The sequence below is a fragment of the Daucus carota genome, chromosome 7 (assembly GCF_001625215.2).
Source record: "Daucus carota subsp. sativus chromosome 7, DH1 v3.0, whole genome shotgun sequence".
In the NCBI taxonomy this organism is placed as follows: Eukaryota; Viridiplantae; Streptophyta; class Magnoliopsida; order Apiales; family Apiaceae; genus Daucus; species Daucus carota.
In genome coordinates this window covers 5,529,476-5,557,190 of record NC_030387.2, presented here as the reverse complement: position 1 = coordinate 5,557,190, position 27,715 = coordinate 5,529,476, and the positions used below count along the sequence as shown (strand labels likewise).

General features: G+C 34.9%; 1 long non-coding RNA gene and 4 other non-coding genes across 5 annotated transcripts; all 5 read left to right on the top strand.

Annotated features, from left to right (window-relative positions):
* The first annotated feature begins 1,024 nt into the window (after nt 1-1,024).
* Nucleotides 1,025-1,131, top strand: LOC135148153 (small nucleolar RNA R71). The gene has a single exon (XR_010286045.1). It is a non-coding gene; the product is annotated as a small nucleolar RNA R71 (small nucleolar RNA).
* Nucleotides 1,132-4,074: 2,943 nt separating this feature from the next.
* On the top strand, nt 4,075-5,901 carry LOC135147700 (uncharacterized). The gene is made up of 2 exons (XR_010285473.1): nt 4,075-5,103; nt 5,643-5,901. It is a non-coding gene; the product is annotated as an uncharacterized LOC135147700 (long non-coding RNA).
* Nucleotides 5,902-14,818: 8,917 nt separating this feature from the next.
* On the top strand, nt 14,819-14,925 carry LOC135148149 (small nucleolar RNA R71). The gene has a single exon (XR_010286041.1). It is a non-coding gene; the product is annotated as a small nucleolar RNA R71 (small nucleolar RNA).
* Nucleotides 14,926-18,932: 4,007 nt separating this feature from the next.
* LOC135148113 (small nucleolar RNA R71) lies at nt 18,933-19,035 on the top strand. The gene has a single exon (XR_010286006.1). It is a non-coding gene; the product is annotated as a small nucleolar RNA R71 (small nucleolar RNA).
* A 6,336-nt stretch (nt 19,036-25,371) lies between these two features.
* Nucleotides 25,372-25,478, top strand: LOC135148155 (small nucleolar RNA R71). Its single transcript, XR_010286047.1, has one exon. It is a non-coding gene; the product is annotated as a small nucleolar RNA R71 (small nucleolar RNA).
* Nucleotides 25,479-27,715: the final 2,237 nt, after the last annotated feature.

The following is a 27,715-nucleotide window of genomic DNA, read 5'->3' as shown; positions in this document are numbered from 1 at the left end:
AGTTGCTTTAAGATATCAAGAAATTTCTTGAACTGAACATCCTGTTTTTGCTTTTGAATTCGTTGAGGAAATGGAGGCTGTGGCTGAATGTGTGATTTTTCAGAAGAAGCCCTTGGTGGAGATACCTTGTCATTCTCACTTTCTTTATCATCAGAAATTTCCTCATTGCCACTAGGTTCAACAGAATCATCATGTTTGGCATCAGTAGCATTGTTCCCCAAAACTTTTCCGCTTTTCAGTGTCATGGCTTTACAATGCTCATTCCCAACACCCTTAGGCTTTTCGGTGTCACTAAGGAGAGTGCCATGGGGTCTATTCCTTAGCTCATTAGCTAGTTGCCCAACCTGATTCTCCATGTTTCTTAAGAATGCCGCTTGACTTTGGACCAGAGCTTCAGTCTGAGATCTACTAGCTTCATTCTTGATGATGTACTCCTTCAACATATTTTCAAGTGAATTAGACTGAGGTGCTTGTTGAGAAAATCCGGGTGGATAATTAGACTTTAAGTTGCCATTTGAAGTTCCAGAATTTGCCCCTTGATTGCTCTAAAAAAAAATTAGGATGTTGCCTCCATGACTGATTGTAAGTATTCGAGTAAGGGCCACCCTTATTTTGATTTCTCATGTAAAAGACATATTCTGGATTTGAAGGACAACTATCATAAGTATGAGCTTCACCGCAAAATACACAAGAAACATTCTTGGTTTGATTAATCTGTGAATTGAGGGATTGCTCCTTAGATTGATTACTGCCCATGCTCAGATTCTTGAGCATATGCTCCATAGATGCTAGTTGAGTCTTCATCGAAGTTATAGAGTCCACATCATAGATTCCATCTACCTTTTTCCCTGTTTGAGCTCTAGAAGATGACCACTGATAGTTGTTGGTAGCAATTGTCTCAAGAATTTCATAAGCCTGGTTATAGGACTTAGAAAGAAGAGCCCCATTTGCTGATGCATTCACCACCATCTTTGTTTGAGCATTGAGACCATTATAAAAAGTCTCCATCTGAATGCAATGAAGAATACCATGATGAGGACATTTTCTGATTAATTCTTTAAATCTCTCCCATGCATCATACAAAGATTCATCATCCTGCTGTTGAAAAGAATTGATCTCATTCCGGATATTGGGAGGAAAATACTTGCTCAAGAACTTTTCAATCAAATCATTCCATGTTGTGACTGATCCTGCCGGTAAAAAATTTAGCCAGGTTCTAGCTCTGTCTCGCACAAAATAAGGGAATAATTTCAAGCGCAAAGCATCTTCAGTTACTCCTTGAAATTTGAAAGAATCACTGATCTCCATGAATAGACGAAGATGAAGGTGGGGTTCCTCGGTAGGCATCCCACTGAATTGACCAATAGTCTGAAGCATTTGGAACATGACTGGCTTCAACTCAAACTGTGTTGCTTGAATATTTGGTCTTATGATCCCCGAATTTAATTCTTCGAAACGGGGTGCCGCATATTGCCGAATTGCACGATATTTATCATCCACAATAAATGCACCCGCTGGAACAATAGGAATGTCTCCATTATTAACATTGTCACCAACAACTACTTGTGTTTGCTTGATCTTGCGTTGTGATTTTCTTCTTCTATTGAATGTTCGCTCAATTTCAGGATCAAAGGCAAATACCACTGGGTGTCTTTCGCTCATGCACAAAGAAGCCTGATGAACACAAAAAATTACTCCCGTTAGAACAGAAGTAACAAAAACCAAACTGTAAGAATATCAAATTCGCAATTAATAACTAAACAGTCCCCGGCAGCGGCGTCAAAAACTTGTTGCGTAAAATATTAATGTGCAAGTGTACACTGTTATAGCCGATTTTGGCCACTACACCAAGACGGAGGGTGCGCCCTTTGCGGAGAATTCCCGGAGGGCGCGGCCCCCAAGGCGTAGCATGTTAGCATGTTTACGATGGGCAATTGTTGCGGTTGAAGGTCAGGGCGCGCCCTCCGGGGTCGCGTCCATAGTTGAATAATATATGTGAAGGAGAGAGTGAGTCTCAATGACGACCCTTCCGAGGGATACGAAGACCTACCCTTCCGAGGGATATGAAGACTAGTGCCAGGCTCATCTGGAAGTTATCAGGCTCATCTGGTAGTTCCCGGGTTACGACCGGGCGTGATCTATAATCCCCAATCCTGCTATCTGCCGGGTTGTCCTCGTGCGGGGGCTTGGGGTGATCATGGTTGTAGAAGGCCCTCAGGGGTGACATGAAGGCCGATCATATGTCTGGGTCCTGTATTCTGGTGAGTTAGCCCTCATTGGGGGACTGAGACGATCGTGTTATTTTGGCTCCTTACTTGTCTTACCTCTTAGTGAGAACCTTCTCTAGGGGGTAAGGACGCGTCCCTACACCTCAAGGAATGGGTCACGGCTCTATCCGATGTCTCCTCCATGCTACGAAAAGTAGCGGTTAGTGTCATCTCTCGTAGTGGAGATGATACCGTATCCGTGATGTACTTGGACTAGGAGTCTAAGATAGTTGCCTCAAGGCTTAATTCCTAACTGGAGTAGAACTCTAAGTGATAAGTCACCGGCCCAAGGTTGGTCTTATCCCCAAGAAACCCAGTCCTGATCAAACTAGGAGTCTTGGTTCAATAGAACTACGTATTGCTTGATCCCCTATAAATATAGGGGTACGTAGGCACATTAGGGGATCATGAGTTGAAAGCACGTGAGACCAACTCAAAACCCTAATCTCAGCCACCCCCTAAAACACACTACCACCACACTCCGGCAGCTAAAACCACCGTCACAGATCTTGATTCCGGCCATGAACCTCATCTTTGTTGATTACCAAATTCCTCTATCAACAAATTGGCGCTAGAAGGAGGGGTATTCAAGATCTACATCTTAAGAGGAAAGATGTTAAACCAAATTTAAGATTTTAAAAATACTTTTCGGTGGTGAACAGTGAGATTATACCTACAGTTTTATCGGAGTTATAAATTATATGCGCTCATGGTTCGCGGCGGATGTGAGTGCTTTGTATAAAAACTACTCCCTCCGTCCCGCCAGGTTCTTTACAGTTACTATTTTGGGCCGTCCCACCCATTTCTTTACATTACCAAAAATAGTAACTTTATACTATTATTTTAATCCTCTTCTTATCATACCAACCCATACCCATTATCTGAATCACCTGTTAATATCTTAATTAACCATGTTTTATAATTTAAAACTAATTATGCACGTTCTACACTATAATCACTTTTGACCCTTTTCACTCTCTCACTTCCCATTTCACTCTCTCTTTCTTCGTCTTCGGTCTTCGTCTTCTCCGCTGATATTATGAACCCTAATTCCGCCCCCAAATTTTCCGTTTACTTCCCCCGCTTATCATCAATCAAATAAATGTAATTGTAATGGAAAATAGCAATCACAAATCAGCCCCAACCTATGGTTTTGATTCCGAAACCATATCGTCTTCATCGTTACTGATCCCCGGAACAGATTTGTCTATATATATAATCGAAAATTACCTGGATTTGTTTGAAGTTGTGGAGGACACGCCGGAAAAAGTGAGACAAGACGAATTACAACGAAGCTTGAGCGATATCAGGGCCGCGAAGAGGTTGAAATTTGATGACCCAACTGGCCTCTTACATATTTTTCTTCCTCGATTCTTTAATTCAGGTATAGTATGTCATGTTTCACTGGATTTTGTTGATATGATTTTGTTTCCCTAGATTTTTTTCCTATGATTTTGCTGATATGATTTTATTTATTTTTTGTTCATTTAATTAGATGGCTTCCTAGTAGCAGACCTTGTCTAGGCCAGTCCTGATGGAAGAGTCAGAGTTCTTGATTAATTTCGAATGTCACTTTCATTTCTCCTTTCCTTGGACACTCTGCTATAAGCCCACAACCCTCCCAATTATAACTTCATTTATTTGATGATTCAGTTTATTATTGTTCTTTTCGGAACCTACTTGTGTGTGAAATTGGGATATATCGCTGTTTGGGTTTGTTTATTGGTACTGGTTGATTAAGGATATGAATTTTTTGTTTGGACATGAGTTGTTGTTTTCACTCCAACTCCTTTCAATAACAACACGTAAAGCATCTTGGTGGCTAAATGAAGCCCCAAGAAATTGAACCTAGCTACAAACATATCGCCTAAACATCGAACTCCAGGAACTCAGATTTTGACCATAACAATACTTGTGCGATACTTGATTAATTATAAAATACACACGTGCATACTTAAAATCAAACCTGTGCATACTTAAAATTGAAGCTGTGCAGTAGTTTAGTTAAGCTTACAAGATTAAAACAAGTCTGAGTAGTCAAAAACAAGTCTGGTAGTCAAAAACAAGTCTGAACAGTCGGTAATCACAGCATTGGTACTTCAGTTGCCATTTCCAGTGCCTTCTGGACTACATCCAGCAGAGCATTCAAAACTGTAGGTAGTTGCCCGAGGCGTTCCAACTTTCCCTTTCCTATATGTGGGAGCTTATAATTATTATTTCCATCTTTCCTTAGTATCTCTGTCATACACCCCATAAGTGATAGCCATACATGATTCAAAGTAGAATCACTAACTTCTTCGTACGCTTCAAGCACTGCACCAACCAACTCACACACTGTCGTAGGCGCCTTTTCATGTTGTAACCCTTGAATAACTCTAAAGAAGCCTAAATCATTAATATTGAGGTCCGGACTATTAGCCGGCTGATTAGCTAACGTAATATTAAATCCATCAGATTTTGCAACCTCAATGAAATCCAAGTCTGTGTTGCATATATGAGGCCTTGCGTTATCTTGTTGGATAACAATAGGTCTATTGCAGTCCAGTGGCCACTTAGCTTTAATAGCTGGGATGATTTTTTCCAATAGACATTGTTTTATCACAACTTTAGTGATACTTTCAATAGGTTTAACTTCAATAACACCTCTAGCTCTATTTTTAATTGATCTAGCTGCTGGTTCATCAAAAGTGAAGGGAAATATACCTATTTTCCCATCAAAAGTACAATTACCATCAGCATCATACCTAGGCCTTGCAACAGCGCTCATAAACATTATTTTTGTTATAAATCTCTTCGACTTGCACCTTCTATGTGGCTCTTGTTCATCCGGCAAAAGGTAATATTTCTGTGATATTCTAGTCATATAAAACCATTTTTCGTCTATATGAACAATAGAAAACATGTCTATATAGGTTGGGTTTGTGTGAAGTGTAGAGGATTCAATATGCTTTAAGACAAAGTTCACCCTAGCTTCCATATTTGAAGGTGTTAAAAATGGTTTTAAGGCATTTGAATGTGATTTTATTTTCCCCTTTTGGATTAGCCTATGAACTTTGGATTTAGATGCACCAAGTTGACAAGCAAGTGTGCGAACATTTGTTCTTAAATGTAGAGGAATGGACCTTACCTTTTCTAAATCCAAAAGAATTCCTTGACTGCCACCTTTGTAATTTGTCTGCACATTAGGAACTTCACCTTTTCTTGTTGATTGTAGAACCTTCTGCCATAGTTTAGAAATGGTTACTCTGCTCACTCCATAATCACTTGCAATCTTGTTGATCATACCTTTTTTCAGCTTCTGATTGTTGTAATTTATTGATAATGCATGCACAATTTGATTCCTTTCTAAATTTGACAATCTTCTTACTTTTGCAGGGGCTTGAATTAAAGTATCAAGAAAAGCACCTCTTGGATCTTCTCCTACATTTGGAAATGTGAAAGCTGCCATTTTTAACTATGTCTATTTTTAGTAGTTTTCTGTATAAAGTTGTAAAAGTGATGTGTATGCCTTTTTAATACTGTACTTTTGGTTGGTGGCAAATATTGGAGGCAAGCTTTTGTAATTAGGCGGGACTATGTAATTAGTTTCCCTCCAGTGGTAATCACATGTACTTACTGCACCTTTTGTAATTAACTGTACAGAGTATATATTATTAAATGCTTGCCTTGTCCTCCGTGCCCACTAGGGATGTAAACATCCTGGTGGGACGGAGGGAGTACCACATAAAACAAGGCTTAGGCCTGATGACATATGGGTGTAGGATGTTAGCGGAGGCAAACAAGTTAGTGTGAATAGAATTGGTTAGTGGTTTGACTAGCGACACATGTACAGACCCCTGGAAACGAACGACTAATATTCACGAGGCCGTAACATTCTCAGCTTGGACCGCACTCCGCACCGGCCAGGCTAACGCAAAGCTAAGTTTCTCCTTTTTTATATATATATAATATATATATATATATATATATTTAATATATTATTATATTCTTATTTTTATTATTTTATATAATATATTAGTATATTCTTATTTTTATTATATTTATTTAATATATTTTATATTCTTACTTTTATTATTTTATATAATATATTTGTATATTATTTTTTTTATTTTATATATGCATATTCTTATTTTTAAGTATGACTTTCCTTGTTTTTATTATTGTATATAGTACGTACTTTCTTTTCTTTCTTCTTTTATATAATGTATACTTTCTTTTCTTTTATTATTTTTTATAATATATATGGATATAAATATATTTGCATGCATTAGGATATTTTAGTTATAAAAAAAAACTTCTTGAGTTTTGTGTTTATTTTGTTAAATATTTTAATAATTTTCATAGATAATATTATAATAATATTCTCGCATGTTATATTAGTAATTTGACGTTTGTGTTGCTAGTCTTAACAAATATTTTCATATGTGTATTGTTGCAAACTAACATGTCTGTGACAGGAAAGGAAGCTAGAAGCAAATGCGTTGGAAAAATTAGAAAGAAAGGAAAATGGGTTTGATGAAAGCGCGTCTGAACGGGTATATAAATGACAGAGAGTCCGCGGAGATCACACACGGAACACGCCAAATAGCATAGGAGAAATTTCAAGAAATTTCATGAGTCAGTGCCTTTATCGAAGAAGATGCACCCCTGGATGAAGTGAGAATGAAAAATGACAAGAATACTTGGAAGATGTACTCTCCCCCGACAAGGCGCGCTTTAAGGAGTTCGCTTCCATAGGAGTCTCAAAGATTTTTTAGAAGTGGCGCACCCTCCCCTGAGCGAATGATTCAAAGTTCACGATAGGCGTATCTTGTAGGCCTGACCACAGGTGAAGATATGAAAGGGGAAGTTACGAGGAGCAAGCTATTCAGATGGAACCTAGCTTGAAAACTCGTAAGGGTGCGCGCCTTCTCCTGACCGGGCGCGCCTTCAGGTAAATCCTAAACCCCCTCAGTATTTGGTTCCCTAAGACTACTGCATGTATAAAATCACAGGTAATATGGTGTTACCTGTATGAGGAATACACCTCTTCGCCATGAGGAATAGTCGCACCTTCCTCTAACAAGGCGCGCCCTCATAAAGGGGTACGCCATATCTAACCAGTATTCTATCAGAGAGCGAATTGCGCGCCTCCCTCTGACAGGGCGCGCCCTCAGGTATTTCTGATGCATTAATTGCTTCATATGGTTTTTTGTGAAGACAAACATACTCAGAAATGAGCTCACTAGTCTTGAAGAGGTCACGTCCCTCCCTAGGGCGCGCCCTCCCGGGAGTACTCATCACTTGAGGAAGCGCATGAGGGCGCGCCCCCAGGATAAAAACGTTGAGAAGGAAGATGCTTCAAAGACGTGCCTTCTCCTAGTTGGACGCTCCCCGAGTTCCTAAGTCGTGTGCTGGGATTAATATTTCCTAAGAGGGCGCGCCTCCCCCCTAACAGGGCGCGTCATGAGGTAACACTGACCGTAACTATTAAGTCGTATACATGATTGAGTGCAGGTCAAGTCCAACATGCTATAGGAGTTGTCCATCTTAATGAGGGCGCGCCCTCCGTTCTACAAGAACGTAGCATGATACCTGCAAGGTCTTTGATCATGATACACTTAAGGCCTTTTAGAGGTTACCTAATTATCCATGACCAGCTCTGGGTACTATGAATTTTAACTATCCATGAGATACGCTTTGGATGTCATCCACGATCTACTCTGGATACTATGATTATTTACATATCCATGATACGCTCTGGATACTATATTTGCGCATCCATGATACGCTCTGAACATTATACTTGCGCATCTATGATACGCTCTGGACATTATACTTGCGCATCCATGATACGCTCTGGATCTTACATATCCATGATATGCTTTGGATAACACTTATCTATTAATTCCCCATTGAGCTATAAGCTCTGGGACCTGTGCGATGCACCGGAGTTATATAAACCACGATAAGATTCGTGATGCCCCATATGGGATGATGTATGGACTGGGGAGTGGTCCTTTTGAATTTCTTAAGCAAGTGATTCATGCGTGAAAAAGTAAGGCTGCGCCCTCTACTTAATCCTTGGAAAAGATCAAAAGAGCCCACATTACAAGTAAGGCTGCGCCCTCTGCTTATACAGTCCTTGGAAGAAAAGAAATATTGCAAGAAAGGAAGCGCCATCGGTCGTGCCCTCTGCTTAGGCAATTCTTTAGAAAAAGATAAAAAAGGGGGTCATGTTATAACAAGGCGGCGCCATTCTGTAAGTCGCGCCTTATATGTACTGTTCCTAGGTATCATGGACACACTAAGGCTGAAAAATAGCCACAAACCTTCGCACCGCGAAGGCGCGCCCTTCTTTTGTTCATTGGCGCGAATGTTATGGTTGAATGTGTCCTTTGGAAGGAATAAGCAAAGTTGCGCCACTGTCAACGACAGATAGGCCGCGCCCCCTGTTTTCTTTTATCTACATAAGGATTGCTGATTACTTATGAGCGCATCATAGAGACGCTCCAGCCTCATGCTTAGCCAGCCTCATATGCTTGGCCAATTTGCTAAATGTCCAAAAACACTGACATTATATGTTTGCAAGGCATGTGCACAGCCCGCACCTTGAAATATCGAGGAATAATGCACAGCTTAAGTCGCGCCCCTATGTGTGGACGCGCCCTCAGAAAAATGTGTGTGGCACGATATGAAAATTCCCTTGATATCTTCAATATCAAGAAAATTTGGGGAGTACTTGTTATAGCCGATTTTGGCCACTACACCAAGACGGAGGGCACGCCCTTTGCGGAGAATTCCCGGAGGGCGCGGCCCCCAAGGCGTAGCATGTTTACGATGGGCAATTGTTGCGGTTGAAGGTCAGGGCGCGCCCTCCGGGGTCGCGTCCATAGTTGAATAATATATGTGAAGGAGAGAGTGAGTCTCAATGACGACCCTTCCGAGGGATACGAAGACCTACCCTTCCGAGGGATATGAAGACTAGTGCCAGGCTCATCTGGAAGTTATCAGGCTCATCTGGTAGTTCCCGGGTTACGACCGGGCGTGATCTATAATCCCCAATCCTGCTATCTGCCGGGTTGTCCTCGTGCGGGGGCTTGGGGTGATCATGGTTGTAGAAGGCCCTCAAAGGTGACATGAAGGCCGATCATATGTCTGGGTCCTGTATTCTGGTGAGTTAGCCCTCATTGGGGGACTGAGACGATCGTGTTATTTTGGCTCCTTACTTGTCTTACCTCTTAGTGAGAACCTTCGCTAGGGGGTAAGGACGCGTCCCTACACCTCAAGGAATGGGTCACGGCTCTATCCGATGTCTCCTCCATGCTACGAAAAGTAGCGGTTAGTGTCATCTCTCGTAGTGGAGATGATACCGTATCCGTGATGTACTTGGACTAGGAGTCTAAGATAGTTGCCTCAAGGCTTAATTCCTAACTGGAGTAGAACTCTAAGTGATAAGTCACCGGCCCAAGGTTGGTCTTATCCCCAAGAAACCCAGTCCTGATCAAACTAGGAGTCTTGGTTCAATAGAACTACGTATTGCTTGATCCCCTATAAATATAGGGGTACGTAGGCACATTAGGGGATCATGAGTTGAGAGCACGTGAGACCAACTCAAAACCCTAATCTCAGCCACCCCCTAAAACACACAACCACCACACTCCGGCAGCTAAAACCACCGTCACAGATCTTGATTCCGGCCATGAACCTCATCTTTGTTGATTACCAAATTCCTCTATCAACATACACAATCACAAACAAGTAATATAGTAATAAATACCAGATATTGTTCCTCAAGGACTATTTAAACGTATCAATCATAAATAATATCTAACAGTCTAGTTATCGAACACAATAAATTGTTGATGGTTTTTTTTATATTAAAACTAAATTAACAAACTAAATTTATACTAAAGAGCTTAACGAGTTTCAAATATGAGAAGATTAGTCATGATAATTACTTCCTCCTAACACAAGAATATCGGTAAAAGAGTTGCGAAATATTGCAGCAAATCACAATTTACTAGCTAGAATTCAATGGTCATAGGCTTCTCTCGAAATCACTATGGTGTAATTCCTACAAATAAACTAACATATGTCTATGCCAATTTAATATTCGGAATCCAATTAAGCATCAATTCACAAAGCTATGCATGGTCACAATATATGTCTATACCGCAACTAAATTATAATCAAAGAGATATAATCATGCACCATTCAAGTCTTGTGTCAATTAATCATAACCTTATCACTATTATAATTAACTCGATAACCCACTAGAGTTGATCAGACAATAGCAAGTATTAACATGAAAAACACTCGAATGAGTAAACCATGAAATTGCATACAATATTCTTAACAAAACACCAAAATCCTCATGCTAGGGTTCTATAAAAATCCCAACTTTATACAATTAGTTCATACTCAAAATATCAACATCAACCAAGAATAAGAAACACATGTTCATGATAACAAGAGTTAAGGAGAGAATTCTAAACAAAAAGATGAAGGAACAAATCCACTGAATGTCTTCAATGGCTGAAATCTCTTCCGTCTCGCTTCTTCTTTCCCTCTATGCTTGTGCCTCCTCCTCTATCTCGTACCGTGTCTCTCTCTCACTAGGTCTGAATACTAAACCCTAATCTCTATATTAAAAGTATTTTTAATGAATTAATGAAAATACAAGGAGATTTCCGAATCAGAATAGAATTCCAAAAGAGGAAATTCACAGTTGACTTTTTGACGCTGATTCTGGGCTGATTAGACAGGGATAAAAATGCAAGTCCACCTCTGAATTAAAGGCCTTGTTCTAAGCTTCGCGTGGGCTCTTGAATCACCTGATTTGGACTTACAGATCTCCAGATATGGCCCAAACAGTGAATGTTGCGTAGCTGGCCTTAAAATCCGAATTTTATTCGAATTAAACTCCAATTCTTGCTATTTAAACTCCAATCCATATTTAATTAGAATCCTTGTATCCTACAATAAAACATTAATATTTATTAAATAAAAATCCAATTAAGTACAAAACAACTAAAATACAGGGACAATATTAAGATAAAATGCACGCTTATCAGCTATCCAATCGTGCTAGTTGTCAAACTATTGTATTTTTTTAGATATACTAACATAATCAATATGTAATAAATGGCATAGAGGTTGAATATTTGATACTGTTTGGATATGAATAACGGTCTTTGTGATTTCATGTTATTTAGGATATCATATAGATATTAAATATGAAATAATATCTAATGTATTAAATAGATTTTTCACATAGGCTATAAATATCGTAAAAGACTATGTCATATTCACACCAACTAGAAAAGTCATCTCATATAATACACGAAAAAATTGAATAGAGATAGTAGTAACAATGGCAATAAACAGTGTCATGAAAATGATTACTATCTTTATAGTTTTGAAGTCTATGATGATTGCATCAGCTGATTATAGTAATGTTAGTTTATACGAGTCAAAAAACTTTTCACCAACATGCATCATCACTTGCACAGCAATGTGCAAGGGAAAAGGATGGCAAACACCTATTTGTTTAGCTAAATGTCTTTTAAACTGTAAAGACACCCCGACTGTATCGAATGATGTTCGTGTATGCACCTCCACTTGTGCTCAATCTACATGCTCCAAATTTATTGACTCGGGTAACAAAAAAATCTATTCAATCATTTTCAGTATTAATATGTGTGTGTGTGCACTGTTAATTTTTTTTTGCATAGGATTAACTTATATATATGTGTGTGTAATATTTTATGTATTGATGAAATCATTGTAAAAAGATGACTGATAATTTTTTTCTTTGTGTTTTGCAGATTGGGATATGCTACAAAAATGTGTTATTGATCATTGCGGTCAAGAATGCATCACTCAGTCTAGATATTAAGTTTGGTTATTTTTAAAGTCTTTAATAATGTTCAAGTTTTTAAATGATGAAGTGGAAACAATTTATATTCTTTTTATGTGCTCGAACAAGTATATGTGAATCAATTAAGTGATCCTATATACTTTTGTTATGAATTATCGATTTATTTTAAATCGGTTATGATTTAATTGAGATATGGACCATAACACATAATGATGAAGGTGAAAGGCCACGAACAATACAACTTTAAATTATAATCTTTTAAAGCAGACAAAACTTGTAGTTCTAGTTTCTACCATCAATTGATAAATCTATTTTTTCATGCAAATCATAGACTTTTTGTATGTTATCTTTGTAGGCACGCCCACATGCTTTTTTAAGAGGACCCACTTTATAATGCATCAATTGTGTAAGACGTAAATAATAAAATGTAAGCCGCACATGTATTTCTAGAAAATTATAACTAAATAGCATTATTTTCCTTCTCAAAGAACTTATTTATTTAAAAATGTGTAACAGAAGTTTACTTTTGTGGTTTATAAATATGGAATAAAAATATAATATTTCAATGCCATAAAAACCCACATTACAAAATTTTGATATTTTGGATAAGTTAACAGTTGTACACAATGAAGAACACCATGTATGGTTTTACTACCATAAAAGTATTATCATTCTTTTAGATATTAGAATAAATTTTTAAATTTAATTAAATATGAAAAATAAAATTAATGGATACCACAAAATTTATACATCCAATATCTATAAACTATAATTATAACACACGGGAGAAAATCCAACTGCAAACTAAAACGATTAGAACTGCACTACGAACCAACACTAGGAGATTATCAATCCACTCACAAATCCAAAAAGCCCTCTAAAAGCGGATAAGAACAAAAATCAAAAGTTTCGGTGATGTAGATCAAAGAATTGTCCAGAGAGGGAGATTTATTAAGAAAATCAATGAAACAAGCAAGGGCACTCAAAGAAAATGATAGTATTTTTAAAAGTGGCACAACAATCTACTTCTATATATAATAGCACAACGGGTTCGTGCTAAACCTCCCACCTGAGCAAATAAAAAATATGTTAGTGACAAAAATTGAACCCAAGACCTCTCTAATTCATGTGCACCAATATTTTGGAGAACACTAAATAAGGTAATTAATAGAATATTCTTATTTAGAATATTTTTTATTTTAAACTTATGAATTCAGAATTGGACGTGTAACTAAATCTATTTTAAAAAAATATAGATTTAAGAATAATGTCAAAGACATCAAATTTGGTGTCAGAATATATATCTAAATGATGTAATATTAATGATATATGATATTGAAATATTATAACTTGTGATATAAAATTGATTTTAGGGAAATTCTATATTGTTAATCAAAAGTCAATCAGATAATAATAAAAAGCGTTTACGGGACCTACTAAAAAGAATTGAGTTATAAATTTTCCTTGATTTATTTTCAAAAAAATTTACTTGGTTAAAATGAAATAACACAGAGAAATAAGCTATATATATTAAAGTCTTAAAACTATAATTTTTAATATGCCATCGATCAATATATAACATACCAGTTAAAAAAATAATTCAAACTACAATTAAATTAATTAATCATTTACAAATTAATCAAAAAAATATAATTAATTTTGAATCGGATAATCTGACGCGATACGGTGAAAACTACTCCCTCCGTCCCAAAATACATGTCGCTTTGACTTTTTGCACGTAATTTGATGTGCAAATAAAACATACTTCTATACATTATTTTTCAAATTTTCTTTATCTGAATAAAAGTATAACATCCATATTTTTATATAGAAAAAGAAAATTTAAAAAATAATATATAGACATATGTTTTATATAGACATCATGTTTGGCATCAGTAGCATTGTTCCCCAAAACTTTTCCGCTTTTCAGTGTCATGGCTTTACAATGCTCATTCCCAACCACCTTAGGCTTTTCGGTGTCACTAAGGAGAGTGCCATGGGGTCTATTCCTTAGCTCATTAGCTAGTTGCCCAACCTGATTCTCCAAGTTTCTTATGAATGCCGCTTGACTTTGGACCAGAGCTTCAGTCTGAGATCTACTAGCTTCATTCTTGATGATGTACTCCTTCAACATATTTTCAAGTGAATTAGACTGAGGTGCTTGTTGAGAAAATCCGGGTGGATAATTAGACTTTACGTTGCCATTTGAAGTTATAGAATTTGCCCCTTGATTGCTCTAAAAAAAATTAGGATGTTGCCTCCATGACTGATTGTAAGTATTCGAGTAAGGGTCATCCTTATTTTGATTTCTCATGTAAAAGACATATTCTGGATTTGAAGGACAACTATCATAAGTATGAGCTTCACCGCAATATACACAAGAAACATTCTTGGTTTGATTAATCTGTGAATTGAGGGATTGCTCCTTAGATTGATTACTGCCCATGCTCAGATTCTTGAGCATATGCTCCATAGATGCTAGTTGAGTCTTCATCGAAGTTATAGAGTCCACATCATAGATTCCAGCTACCTTTTTCCCTGTTTGAGCTCCAGAAGATGACCACTGATAGTTGTTGGTAGCAATTGTCTCAAGAATTTCATAAGCCTGGTTATAGGACTTAGAAAGAAGAGCCCCATTTGCTGATGCATTCACCACCATCTTTGTTTGAGCATTGAGACCATTATAAAAATACCATGATGAGGACATTTTCTGATTAATTCTTTAAATCTCTCCCATGCATCATACAAAGATTCATCATCCTGCTGTTGAAAAGAATTGATCTCATTCCGGAGCTTTGCATTCATATTGGGAGGAAAATACTTGCTCAAGAACTTTTCAGTCAAATCATTCCATGCTGTGACTGATCCTGCCGGTAAAGAATTTAGCCAGGTTCTAGCTCTGTCTCGCACAAAATAAGGGAATAATTTCAAGCGCAAAGCATCTTCAGTTACTCCTTGAAATTTGAAAGAATCACTGATCTCCATGAATAGACGAAGATGAAGGTGGGGATCCTCGGTAGGCATCCCACTGAATTGACCAATAGTCTGAAGCATTTGGAACATGACTGGCTTCAACTCAAACTGTGTTGCTTGAATATTTGGTCTTATGATCCCCGAATTTAATTCTTCGAAACGGGGTGCCGCATATTGCCGAATTGCACGATCTTTATCATCCACAATAAATGCACCCGCTGGAACAATAAGAATGTCTCCATTATTAACAGTGTCACCCACAACTACTTGTGTTTGCTTGATCTTGCGTTGTGCTTTTCTTCTTCTATTGAATGTTCGCTCAATTTCAGGATCAAAGGCAAATACCACTGGGTGTCTTTCGCTCATGCACAAAGAGGCCTGATGAACACAAAAAATTACTCCCGTTAGAACAGAAGTAAAAAAAACCAAACTGTAAGAATATCAAATTCCCAATTAATAATTAAACAGTCCCCGGCAGCGGCGTCAAAAACTTGTTGCGTAAAATATTAAGGGCAATGCTAGAGACCCCAAAAAATATTCCCAAAAATCTTTACCAAATGATGTGGCAAACAAGTGGCTAGTTATGATTGGATGATTGATGAATCTGCAGGGGGGTCTCATTATTATGGGAGTGAATTCAGCCAATCAGATTTGGACACATCATTTGGGAAAATTATTTGGGACAATTTTTTGGGGTCTCTAGCATTTTCCAAATATTAATGTGCAAGTGTACACAATCACAAACAAGTAATATAGTAATAAATACCAGATATTGTTCCTCAAGGACTATTTAAACGTATCAATCATAAATAATATCTAACAGTCTAGTTATCGAACACAATAAATTGTTGATGGTTTTTTTATATTAAAACTAAATTAACAAACTAAATTTATACTAAAGAGCTTAACGAGTTTCAAATATGAGAAGATTAGTCATGATAATTACTTCTTCCTAACACAAGAATATCGGTAAAAGAGTTGCGATATATTGCAGCAAATCACAATTTACTAGCTAGAATTCAATGGTCATAGGCTTCTCTCGAAATCACTATGGTATAATTCCTACAAATAAACTAACATATGTCTATGCCAATTTAATATTCGGAATCCAATTAAGCATCAATTCACAAAGCTATGCATGGTCACAATATATGTCTATACCGCAACTAAATTATAATCAAAGAGATATAATCATGCACCATTCAAGTCTTGTGTCAATTAATCATAACCTTATCACTATTATAATTAACTCGATAACCCACTAGAGTTGATCAGACAATAGCAAGTATTAACATGAAAAACACTCGAATGAGTAAACCATGAAATTGCATACAATATTCTTAACAAAACACCAAAATGCTCATGCTAGGAGTCTATAAAAATCCCAACTTTATAAAATTAGTTCATACTCAAAATATCAACATCAACCAAGAATAAGAAACACATGTTCATGATAACAAGAGTTAAGGAGAGAATTCTAAACAAAAAGATGAAGGAACAAATCCACTGAATGTCTTCAATGGCTGAAATCTCTTCCGTCTCGCTTCTTCTTTCCCTCTATGCTTGTGCCTCCTCCTCTATCTCGTACCGTGTCTCTCTCTCACTAGGTCTGAATACTAAACCCTAATCTCTATATTAAAAGTATTTTTAATGAATTAATAGAAAATACAAGGAGATTTCCGAATCAGAATACAATTCCAAAAGAGGAAATTCACAGTTGACTTTTTGACCCTGATTCTGGGCTGATTAGACAGGGATAAAAATGCAAGTCCACCTCTGAATTAAAGGCCTTGTTCTAAGCTTCGCGTGGGCTCTTGAATCACCTGATTTGGACTTACAGATCTCCAGATATGGCCCAAACAGTTAATGTTGCGTAGCTGGCCTTAAAATCTGAATTTTATTCGAATTAAACTCCAATCCATATTTAATTAGAATTCCTTGTATCCTACAATAAAACATTAATATTTTATTTATTAAATAAAAATCCAATTAAGTACAAAACAACTAAAATACAGGGACAATATTAAGATAAAATGCACGCTTATCAGCTATCCAATCGTGCTAGTTGTCAAACTATTGTATTTTTTTAGATATACTAACATAATCAATATGTAATAAATGGCATAGAGGTTGAATATTTGATACTGTTTGGATATGAATAACGGTCTTTGTGATTTCATGTTATTTAGGATATCATATAGATATTAAATATGAAATAATATCTAATGTATTAAATAGATTTTTCACATAGCCTATAAATATCGTAAAAGACTATGTCATATTCACACCAACTAGAAAAGTCATCTCATATAATACACGAAAAAATTGAATAGAGATAGTAGTAACAATGGCAATAAACAGTGTCATGAAAATGATTACTATCTTTATAGTTTTGAAGTCTATGATGATTGCATCAGCTGATTATAGTAATGTTAGTTTATACGAGTCAAAAAACTTTTCACCAACATGCATCATCACTTGCACAGCAATGTGCAAGGGAAAAGGATGGCAAACACCTATTTGTTTAGCTAAATGTCTTTTAAACTGTAAAGACACCCCGACTGTATCGAATGATGTTCGTGTATGCACCTCCACTTGTGCTCAATCTACATGCTCCAAATTTATTGACTCGGGTAACAAAAAAATCTATTCAATCATTTTCAGTATTAATATGTGTGTGTGTGTGTACTGTTAATTTATTTTGAATAGGATTAACTTATATATATGTGTGTGTAATATTTTATGTATTGATGAAATCATTGTAAAAAAATGACTGATAATTTTTTTCTTTGTATTTTGCAGATTGGGATATGCTACAAAAATGTGTTATTGATCATTGCGGTCAAGAATGCATCACTCAGTCTAGATATTAAGTTTGGTTATTTTTAAAGTCTTTAATAATGTTCAAGTTTTTAAATGATGAAGTGGAAACAATTTATATTCTTTTTATGTGCTCGAACAAGTATATGTGAATCAATTAAGTAATCCTATATACTTTTGTTATGAATTATCGATTTATTTTAAATCGGTTATGATTTAATTGAGATATGGACCATAACACATAATGATGAAGGTGAAAGGCCACGAACAATACAACTTTAAATTATAATCTTTTAAAGCAGACAAAACTTGTAGTTCTAGTTTCTACCATCAATTGATAAATCTATTTTTTCATGCAAATCATAGACTTTTTGTATGTTATCTTTGTAGGCACGCCCACATGCTTTTTTAAGAGGACCCACTTTATAATGCATCAATTGTGTAAGACGTAAATAATAAAATGTAAGCCGCACATGTTTTTCTAGAAAATTATAACTAAATAGCATTATTTTCCTTCTCAAAGAACTTATATATTTAAAAATGTGTAACAGAAGTTTACTTTTGTGGTTTATAAATATGGAATAAAAATATAATATTTCAATGCCATAAAAACCCACATTACAAAATTTTGATATTTTGGATAAGTTAACAGTTGTACACAATGAAGAACACCATGTATGGTTTTATTACCATAAAAGTATTATCATTCTTTTAGATACTAGAATAAATTTTTAAATTTAATTAAATATGAAAGATAAAATTAATGGATACCACAAAATTTATACATCCAATATCTATAAACTATAATTATAACACACGGGAGAAAATCCAACTGCAAACTAAAACGATTAGAACTGCACTACGAACCAACACTAGGAGATTATCAATCCACTTACAAATCCAAAAAGCGCTCTAGAAGCGGATAAGAACAAAAATCAAAAGTTTCGGTGATGTAGATCTAAGAATTGTCCAGAGAGGGAGATTTATTAAGAAAATCAATGAAACAAGCAAGGGCACTCAAAGAAAATGATAGTATTTTCAAAATCTCTCCCATGCATCATACAAAGATTCATCATCCTGCTGTTGAAAAGAATTGATCTCATTCCGGATCTTTGCATTCATATTGGGAGGAAAATACTTGCTCAAGAACTTTTCAGTCAAATCATTCCATGTTGTGACTGATCCTGCCGGTAAAGAATTTAGCCAGGTTCTAGCTCTGGCTCGCACAAAATAAGGGAATAATTTCAAGCGCAAAGCATCTTCAGTTACTCCTTGAAATTTGAAAGAATCACTGATCTCCATGAATAGACGAAGATGAAGGTGGGGATCCTCGGTAGGCATCCCACTGAATTGACCAATAGTCTGAAGCATTTGGAACATGACTGGCTTCAACTCAAACTATGTTGCTTGAATATTTGGTCTTATGATCCCCGAATTTAATTCTTCGAAACGGGGTGCCGCATATTGCCGAATTGCACGATCTTTATCATCCACAATAAATGCACCCGCTGGAAAAATAGGAATGTCTCCATTATTAACATTGTCACCCACAACTACTTGTGTTTGCTTGATCTTGCGTTGTGCTTTTCTTCTTCTATTGAATGTTCGCTCAATTTCAGGATCAAAGGCAAATACCACTGGGTGTCTTTCGCTCATGCACAAAGAGGCCTGATGAACACAAAAAATTACTCCCGTTAGAACAGAAGTAACAAAAACCAAACTGTAAGAATATCAAATTCCCAATTAATAACTAAACAGTCCCCGGCAGCGGCGTCAAAAACTTGTTGCGTAAAATATTAATGTGCAAGTGTACACAATCACAAACAGGTAATATAGTAATAAATACCAGATATTGTTCCTCAAGGACTATTTAAACGTATCAATCATAAATAATATCTAACAGTCTAGTTATCGAACACAATAGATTGTTGATGGTTTTTTTTTATATTAAAACTAATTAACAAACTAAATTTATACTAAAGAGCTTAACGAGTTTCAAATATGAGAAGATTAGTCATGATAATTACTTCCTCCTAACACAAGAATATCGGTAAAAGAGTTGCGAAATATTGCAGCAAATCACAATTTACTAGCTAGAATTCAATGGTCATAGGCTTCTCTCGAAATCACTATGGTATAATTCCTACAAATAAACTAACATATATCTATGCCAATTTAATATTCGGAATCCAATTAAGCATCAATTCACAAAGCTATGCATGGTCACAATATATGTCTATACCGCAACTAAATTATAATCAAAGAGATATAATCATGCACCATTCAAGTCTTGTGTCAATTAATCATAACCTTATCACTATTATAATTAACTCGATAACCCACTAGAGTTGATCAGACAATAGCAAGTATTAACATGAAAAACACTCGAATGAGTAAACCATGAAATTGCATACAATATTCTTAACAAAACACCAAGATGCTCATGCTAGGAGTCTATAAAAATCCCAACTTTATAAAATTAGTTCATACTCAAAATATCAACATCAACCAAGAATAAGAAACACATGTTCATGATAACAAGAGTTAAGGAGAGAATTCTAAACAAAAAGATGAAGGAACAAATCCACTGAATGTCTTCAATGGCTGAAATCTCTTCCGTCTCGCTTCTTCTTTCCCTCTATGCTTGTGCCTCCTCCTCTATCTCGTACCGTGTCTCTCTCTCACTAGGTCTGAATACTAAACCCTAATCTCTATATTAAAAGTATTTTTAATGAATTAATGAAAATACAAGGAGATTTCCGAATCAGAATAGAATTCCAAAAGAGGAAATTGACAGTTGACTTTTTGACCCTGATTCTGGGCTGATTAGACAGGGATAAAAATGCAAGTCCACCTCTGAATTAAAGGCCTTGTTCTAAGCTTCGCGTGGGCTCTTGAATCACCTGATTTGGACTTACAGATCTCCAGATATGGCCCAAACAGTTAATGTTGCGTAGCTGGCCTTAAAATCCGAAATTTATTCAAATTAAACTCCAATCCATATTTAATTAGAATTCCTTGTATCCTACAATAAAACATTAATATTTATTAAATAAAAATCCAATTAAGTACAAAACAACTAAAATACAGGGACAATGTTAAGATAAAATGCACGCTTATCAGCTATCCAATCGTGCTAGTTGTCAAACTATTGTATTTTTTTAGATATACTAACATAATCAATATGTAATAAATGGCATAGAGGTTGAATATTTGATACTGTTTGGATATGAATAACGGTCTTTGTGATTTCATGTTATTTAGGATATCATATAGATATTAAATATGAAATAATATCTAATGTATTAAATAGATTTTTCACATAGCCTATAAATATCGTAAAAGACTATGTCATATTCACACCAACTAGAAAAGTCATCTCATATAATACACGAAAAAATTGAATAGAGATAGTAGTAACAATGGCAATAAACAGTGTCATGAAAATGATTACTATCTTTATAGTTTTGAAGTCTATGATGATTGCATCAGCTGATTATAGTAATGTTAGTTTATACGAGTCAAAAAACTTTTCACCAACATGCATCATCACTTGCACAGCAATGTGCAAGGGAAAAGGATGGCAAACACCTATTTGTTTAGCTAAATGTCTTTTAAACTGTAAAGACACCCCGACTGTATCGAATGATGTTCGTGTATGCACCTCCACTTGTGCTCAATCTACATGCTCCAAATTTATTGACTCGGGTAACAAAAAAATCTATTCAATCATTTTCAGTATTAATATGTGTGTGTGTGTACTGTTAATATATTTTGAATAGGAGTAACTTATATATATGTGTGTGTAATATTTTATGTATTGATGAAATCATTGTAAAAAGATGACTGATAATTTTTTTCTTTGTATTTTGCAGATTGGGATATGCTACAAAAATGTGTTATTGATCATTGCGGTCAAGAATGCATCACTCAGTCTAGATATTAAGTTTGGTTATTTTTAAAGTCTTTAATAATGTTCAAGTTTTTAAATGATGAAGTGGAAACAATTTATATTCTTTTTATGTGCTCGAACAAGTATATGTGAATCAATTAAGTGATCCTATATACTTTTGTTATGAATTATCGATTTATTTTAAATCGGTTATGATTTAATTGAGATATGGACCATAACACATAATGATGAAGGTGAAAGGCCACGAACAATACAACTTTAAATTATAATCTTTTAAAGCAGACAAAACTTGTAGTTCTAGTTTCTACCATCAATTGATAAATCTATTTTTTCATGCAAATCATAGACTTTTTGTATGTTATCTTTGTAGGCACGCCCACATGCTTTTTTAAGAGGACCCACTTTATAATGCATCAATTGTGTAAGACGTAAATAATAAAATGTAAGCCGCACATGTATTTCTAGAAAATTATAACTAAATAGCATTATTTTCCTCCTCAAAGAACTTATATATTTAAAAATGTGTAACAGAAGTTTACTTTTGTGGTTTATAAATATGGAATAAAAATATAATATTTCAATGCCATAAAAACCCACATTACAAAATTTTGATATTTTGGATAAGTTAACAGTTGTACACAATGAAGAACACCATGTATGGTTTTACTACCATAAAAGTATTATCATTCTTTTAGATACTAGAATAAATTTTTAAATTTAATTAAATATGAAAGATAAAATTAATGGATACCACAAAATTTATACATCCAATATCTATAAACTATAATTATAACACACGGGAGAAAATCCAACTGCAAACTAAAACGATTAGAACTGCACTACGAACCAACACTAGGAGATTATCAATCCACTCACAAATCCAAAAAGCCCTCTAGAAGCGGATAAGAACAAAAATCAAAAGTTTCGGTGATGTAGATCCAAGAATTGTCCAGAGAGGGAGATTTATTAAGAAAATCAATGAAACAAGCAAGGGCACTCAAAGAAAATGATAGTATTTTTAAAAGTGGCACAACAATCTACTTCTATATATAATAGCACAACGGGTTCGTGCTAAACCTCCCACCTGAGCAAATAAAAAATATGTTAGTGACAAAAATTGAACCAAAGACCTCTCTAATTCATGTGCACCATTTAAACCACTTGAGCTACACAAGCAATCGACATGTTATTCAAAAGCATTAACCACATACATTAAAACTGTTGTATTTATATTCTTTTCAATATCTTATTTATTTAAGATAAGTTATTATTTCAGGTAATTCTTATTAACCTCATACATTAAAACTGTTGTATTTATATTTTTTTTCAATATCTTATTTATTTAAGATAAGTTATTATTTCAGGTAATTCTCATATATTAAAAAGAATCTGAATAATAGGGCTCGAAGCCTCCCTCTTGAGCATATAAATTACCTTATTCCGAATCCGAGCCTAACTCTGAACCTACCTCCTCCTCATTTATATAAAAAAATGTTATTGACAAGAATTGAACCCAAGACCTCTTTAATTCATGTGCACCACTTACACCACTTAGCTACACAAGCAATCAACATGTTATTCAAAAGCATTAACAACATACATTAAAACTGTTGTATTTATATTCTTTTCAATATCTTATTTATTTAAGATAAGTTTTTATTTCTGGTAATTCTCATATATTGAAAAAGAATCTGAATAATAGGGCTCGAATCATGATTCCACTTTCCAAAAAATGGATATAATTTATATCCGAATAAAAATGAACAAACAAATCTAACTTAATAGTTTAAACGAGTACTAATACGATATATAGAAATTATAAGTAATGAATGTGAGAAATAGGCTCAAAAACTAAGATTTCTGTGAGCATCTATGAAACAAAACGTTGATGGGCTTTCGACATGGACTATGTCATATTAAAATTTATTATTATAAAAGGTAATTTATAAGGAGATTACAATATTTTGGAGAACACTAAATAAGGTAATTAATAGAATATTCTTATTTAGAATATTTTTTATTTTAAACTTATGAATTCAGAATTGGACGTGTAACTAAATCTATTTTAAAAAAATATAGATTTAAGAATAATGTCAAAGACTTCAATTTGGTGTCAGAATATATATCTAAATGATGTAATATTAATGATATATGATATTGAAATATTATAACTTGTGATATAAAATTGATTTTAGGGAAATTCTATATTGTTAATCAAAAGTCAATCAGATAATAATAAGAAGCGTTTACGGGACCTACTAAAAAGAATTGAGTTATAAATTTTCCTTGATTTATTTTCAAAAAAATTTACTTGGTTAAAATGAAATAACACAGAGAAATAAGCTATATATATTAAAGTCTTAAAACTATAATTTTTAATATGCCATCGATCAATATATAACATACCAGTTAAAAAAATAATTCAAACTACAATTAAATTAATTAATCATTTACAAATTAATCAAAAAAATATAATTAATTTTGAATCGGATAATCTGACGCGATACGGTGAAAACTACTCCCTCCGTCCCAAAATACATGTCGCTTTGACTTTTTGCACGTAATTTGATGTGCAAATAAAACATACTTCTATACATTATTTTTCAAATTTTCTTTATCTGAATAAAAGTATAACATCCATATTTTTATATAGAAAAAGAAAATTTAAAAAATAATATATAGACATATGTTTTATATAGACATCATGTTTGGCATCAGTAGCATTGTTCCCCAAAACTTTTCCGCTTTTCAGTGTCATGGCTTTACAATGCTCATTCCCAACCACCTTAGGCTTTTCGGTGTCACTAAGGAGAGTGCCATGGGGTCTATTCCTTAGCTCATTAGCTAGTTGCCCAACCTGATTCTCCAAGTTTCTTAAGAATGCCGCTTGACTTTGGACCAGAGCTTCAGTCTGAGATCTACTAGCTTCATTCTTGATGATGTACTCCTTCAACATATTTTCAAGTGAATTAGACTGAGGTGCTTGTTGAGAAAATCCGGGTGGATAATTAGACTTTACGTTGCCATTTGAAGTTCCAGAATTTGCCCCTTGATTGCTCTAAAAAAAATTAGGATGTTGCCTCCATGACTGATTGTAAGTATTCGAGTAAGGGCCATCCTTATTTTGATTTCTCATGTAAAAGACATATTCTAGATTTGAAGGACAACTATCATAAGTATGAGCTTCACCGCAAAATACACAAGAAACATTCTTGGTTTGATTAATCTGTGAATTGAGGGATTGCTCCTTAGATTGATTACTGCCCATGCTCAGATTCTTGAGCATATGCTCCATAGATGCTAGTTGAGTCTTCATCGAAGTTATAGAGTCCACATCATAGATTCCAGCTACCTTTTTCCCTGTTTGAGCTCTAGAAGATGACCACTGATAGTTGTTGGTAGCAATTGTCTCAAGAATTTCATAAGCCTGGTTATAGGATTTAGAAAGAAGAGCCCCATTTGCTGATGCATTCACCACCATCTTTGTTTGAGCATTGAGACCATTATAAAAAGTCTCCATCTGAATGGAATGAAGAGTACCATGATGAGGACATTTTCTGATTAATTCTTTAAATCTCTCCCATGCATCATACAAAGATTCATCATCCTTCTGTTGAAAAGAATTAATCTCATTCCGGAGCTTTGCATTCATATTGGGAGGAAAATACTTGCTCAAGAACTTTTCAGTCAAATCATTCCATGTTGTGACTGATCCTGCCGGTAAAGAATTTAGCCAGGTTCTAGCTCTGGCTCGCACAAAATAAGGGAATAATTTCAAGCGCAAAGCATCTTCAGTTACTCCTTGAAATTTGAATTAGAATCACTGATCTCCATGAATAGACGAAGATGAAGGTGGGGATCCTCGGTAGGCATCCCACTGAATTGACCAATAGTCTGAAGCATTTGGAACATGACTGGCTTCAACTCAAACTGTGTTGCTTGAATATTTGGTCTTATGATCCCCGAATTTAATTCTTCGAAACGGGGTGCCGCATATTGCCGAATTGCACGATCTTTATCATCCACAATAAATGCACCCGCTGGAACAATAGGAATGTCTCCATTATTAACATTGTCACCCACAACTACTTGTGTTTGCTTGATCTTGCGTTGTGCTTTTCTTCTTCTATTGAATGTTCGCTCAATTTCAGGATCAAAGGCAAATACCACTGGGTGTCTTTCGCTCATGCACAAAGAGGCCTGATGAACACAAAAAATTACTCCCGTTAGAACAGAAGTAACAAAAACCAAACTGTAAGAATATCAAATTCCCAATTAATAACTAAACAGTCCCCGGCAGCGGCGTCAAAAACTTGTTGCGTAAAATATTAATGTGCAAGTGTACACAATCACAAACAAGTAATATAGTAATAAATACCAGATATTGTTCCTCAAGGACTATTTAAACGTATCAATCATAAATAATATCTAACAGTCTAGTTATCGAACACAATAAATTGTTGATGGTTTTTTTTTATATTAAAACTAAATTAACAAACTAAATTTATACTAGAGAGCTTAACGAGTTTCAAATATGAGAAGATTAGTCATGATAATTACTTCCTCCTAACACAAGAATATCGGTAAAAGAGTTGCGAAATATTGCAGCAAATCACAATTTACTAGCTAGAATTCAATGGTCATAGGCTTCTCTCGAAATCACTATGGTATAATTCCTACAAATAAACTAACATATGTCTATGCCAATTTAATATTCCGAATCCAATTAAGCATCAATTCACAAAGCTATGCATGGTCACAATATATGTCTATACCGCAACTAAATTATAATCAAAGAGATATAATCATGCACCATTCAAGTCTTGTGTCAATTAGTCATAACCTTATCACTATTATAATTAACTCGATAACCCACTAGAGTTGATCAGACAATAGCAAGTATTAACATGAAAAACACTCGAATGAGTAAACCATGAAATTGCATACAATATTCTTAACAAAATACCAAAATCCTCATGCTAGGGTTCTATAAAAATCCCAACTTTATAAAATTAGTTCATACTCAAAATATCGACATCAACCAAGAATAAGAAACACATGTTCATGATAACAAGAGTTAAGGAGAGAATTCTAAACAAAAAGATGAAGGAACAAATCCACTGAATGTCTTCAATGGCTGAAATCTCTTCCGTCTCGCTTCTTCTTTCCCTCTATGCTTGTGCCTCCTACTCTATCTCGTACCGTGTCTCTCTCTCACTAGGTCTGAATACTAAACCCTAATCTCTATATTAAAAGTATTTTTAATGAATTAATGAAAATACAAGGAGATTTCCGAATCAGAATAAAATTCCAAAAGAGGAAATTCACAGTTGACTTTTTGACCCTGATTCTGGGCTGATTAGACAGGGATAAAAATGCAAGTCCACCTCTGAATTAAAGGCCTTGTTCTAAGCTTCACGTGGGCTCTTGAATCACCTGATTTGGACTTACAGATCTCCAGATATGGCCCAAACAGTTAATGTTGCGTAGCTGGCCTTAAAATCCGAATTTTATTCGAATTAAACTCCAATTCTTGCTATTTAAACTCCAATCCATATTTAATTAGAATTCCTTGTATCCTACAATAAAACATTAATATTTATTAAATAAAAATCCAATTAAGTACAAAACAACTAAAATACAGGGACAATATTAAGATAAAATGCACGCTTATCAGCTATCCAATCGTGCTAGTTGTCAAACTATTGTATTTTTTTAGATATACTAACATAATCAATATGTAATAAATGGTATAGAGGTTGAATATTTGTTACTGTTTGGATATGAATAACGGTCTTTGTGATTTCATGTTATTTAGGATATCATATAGATATTAAATATGAAATAATATCTAATGTATTAAATAGATTTTTCACATAG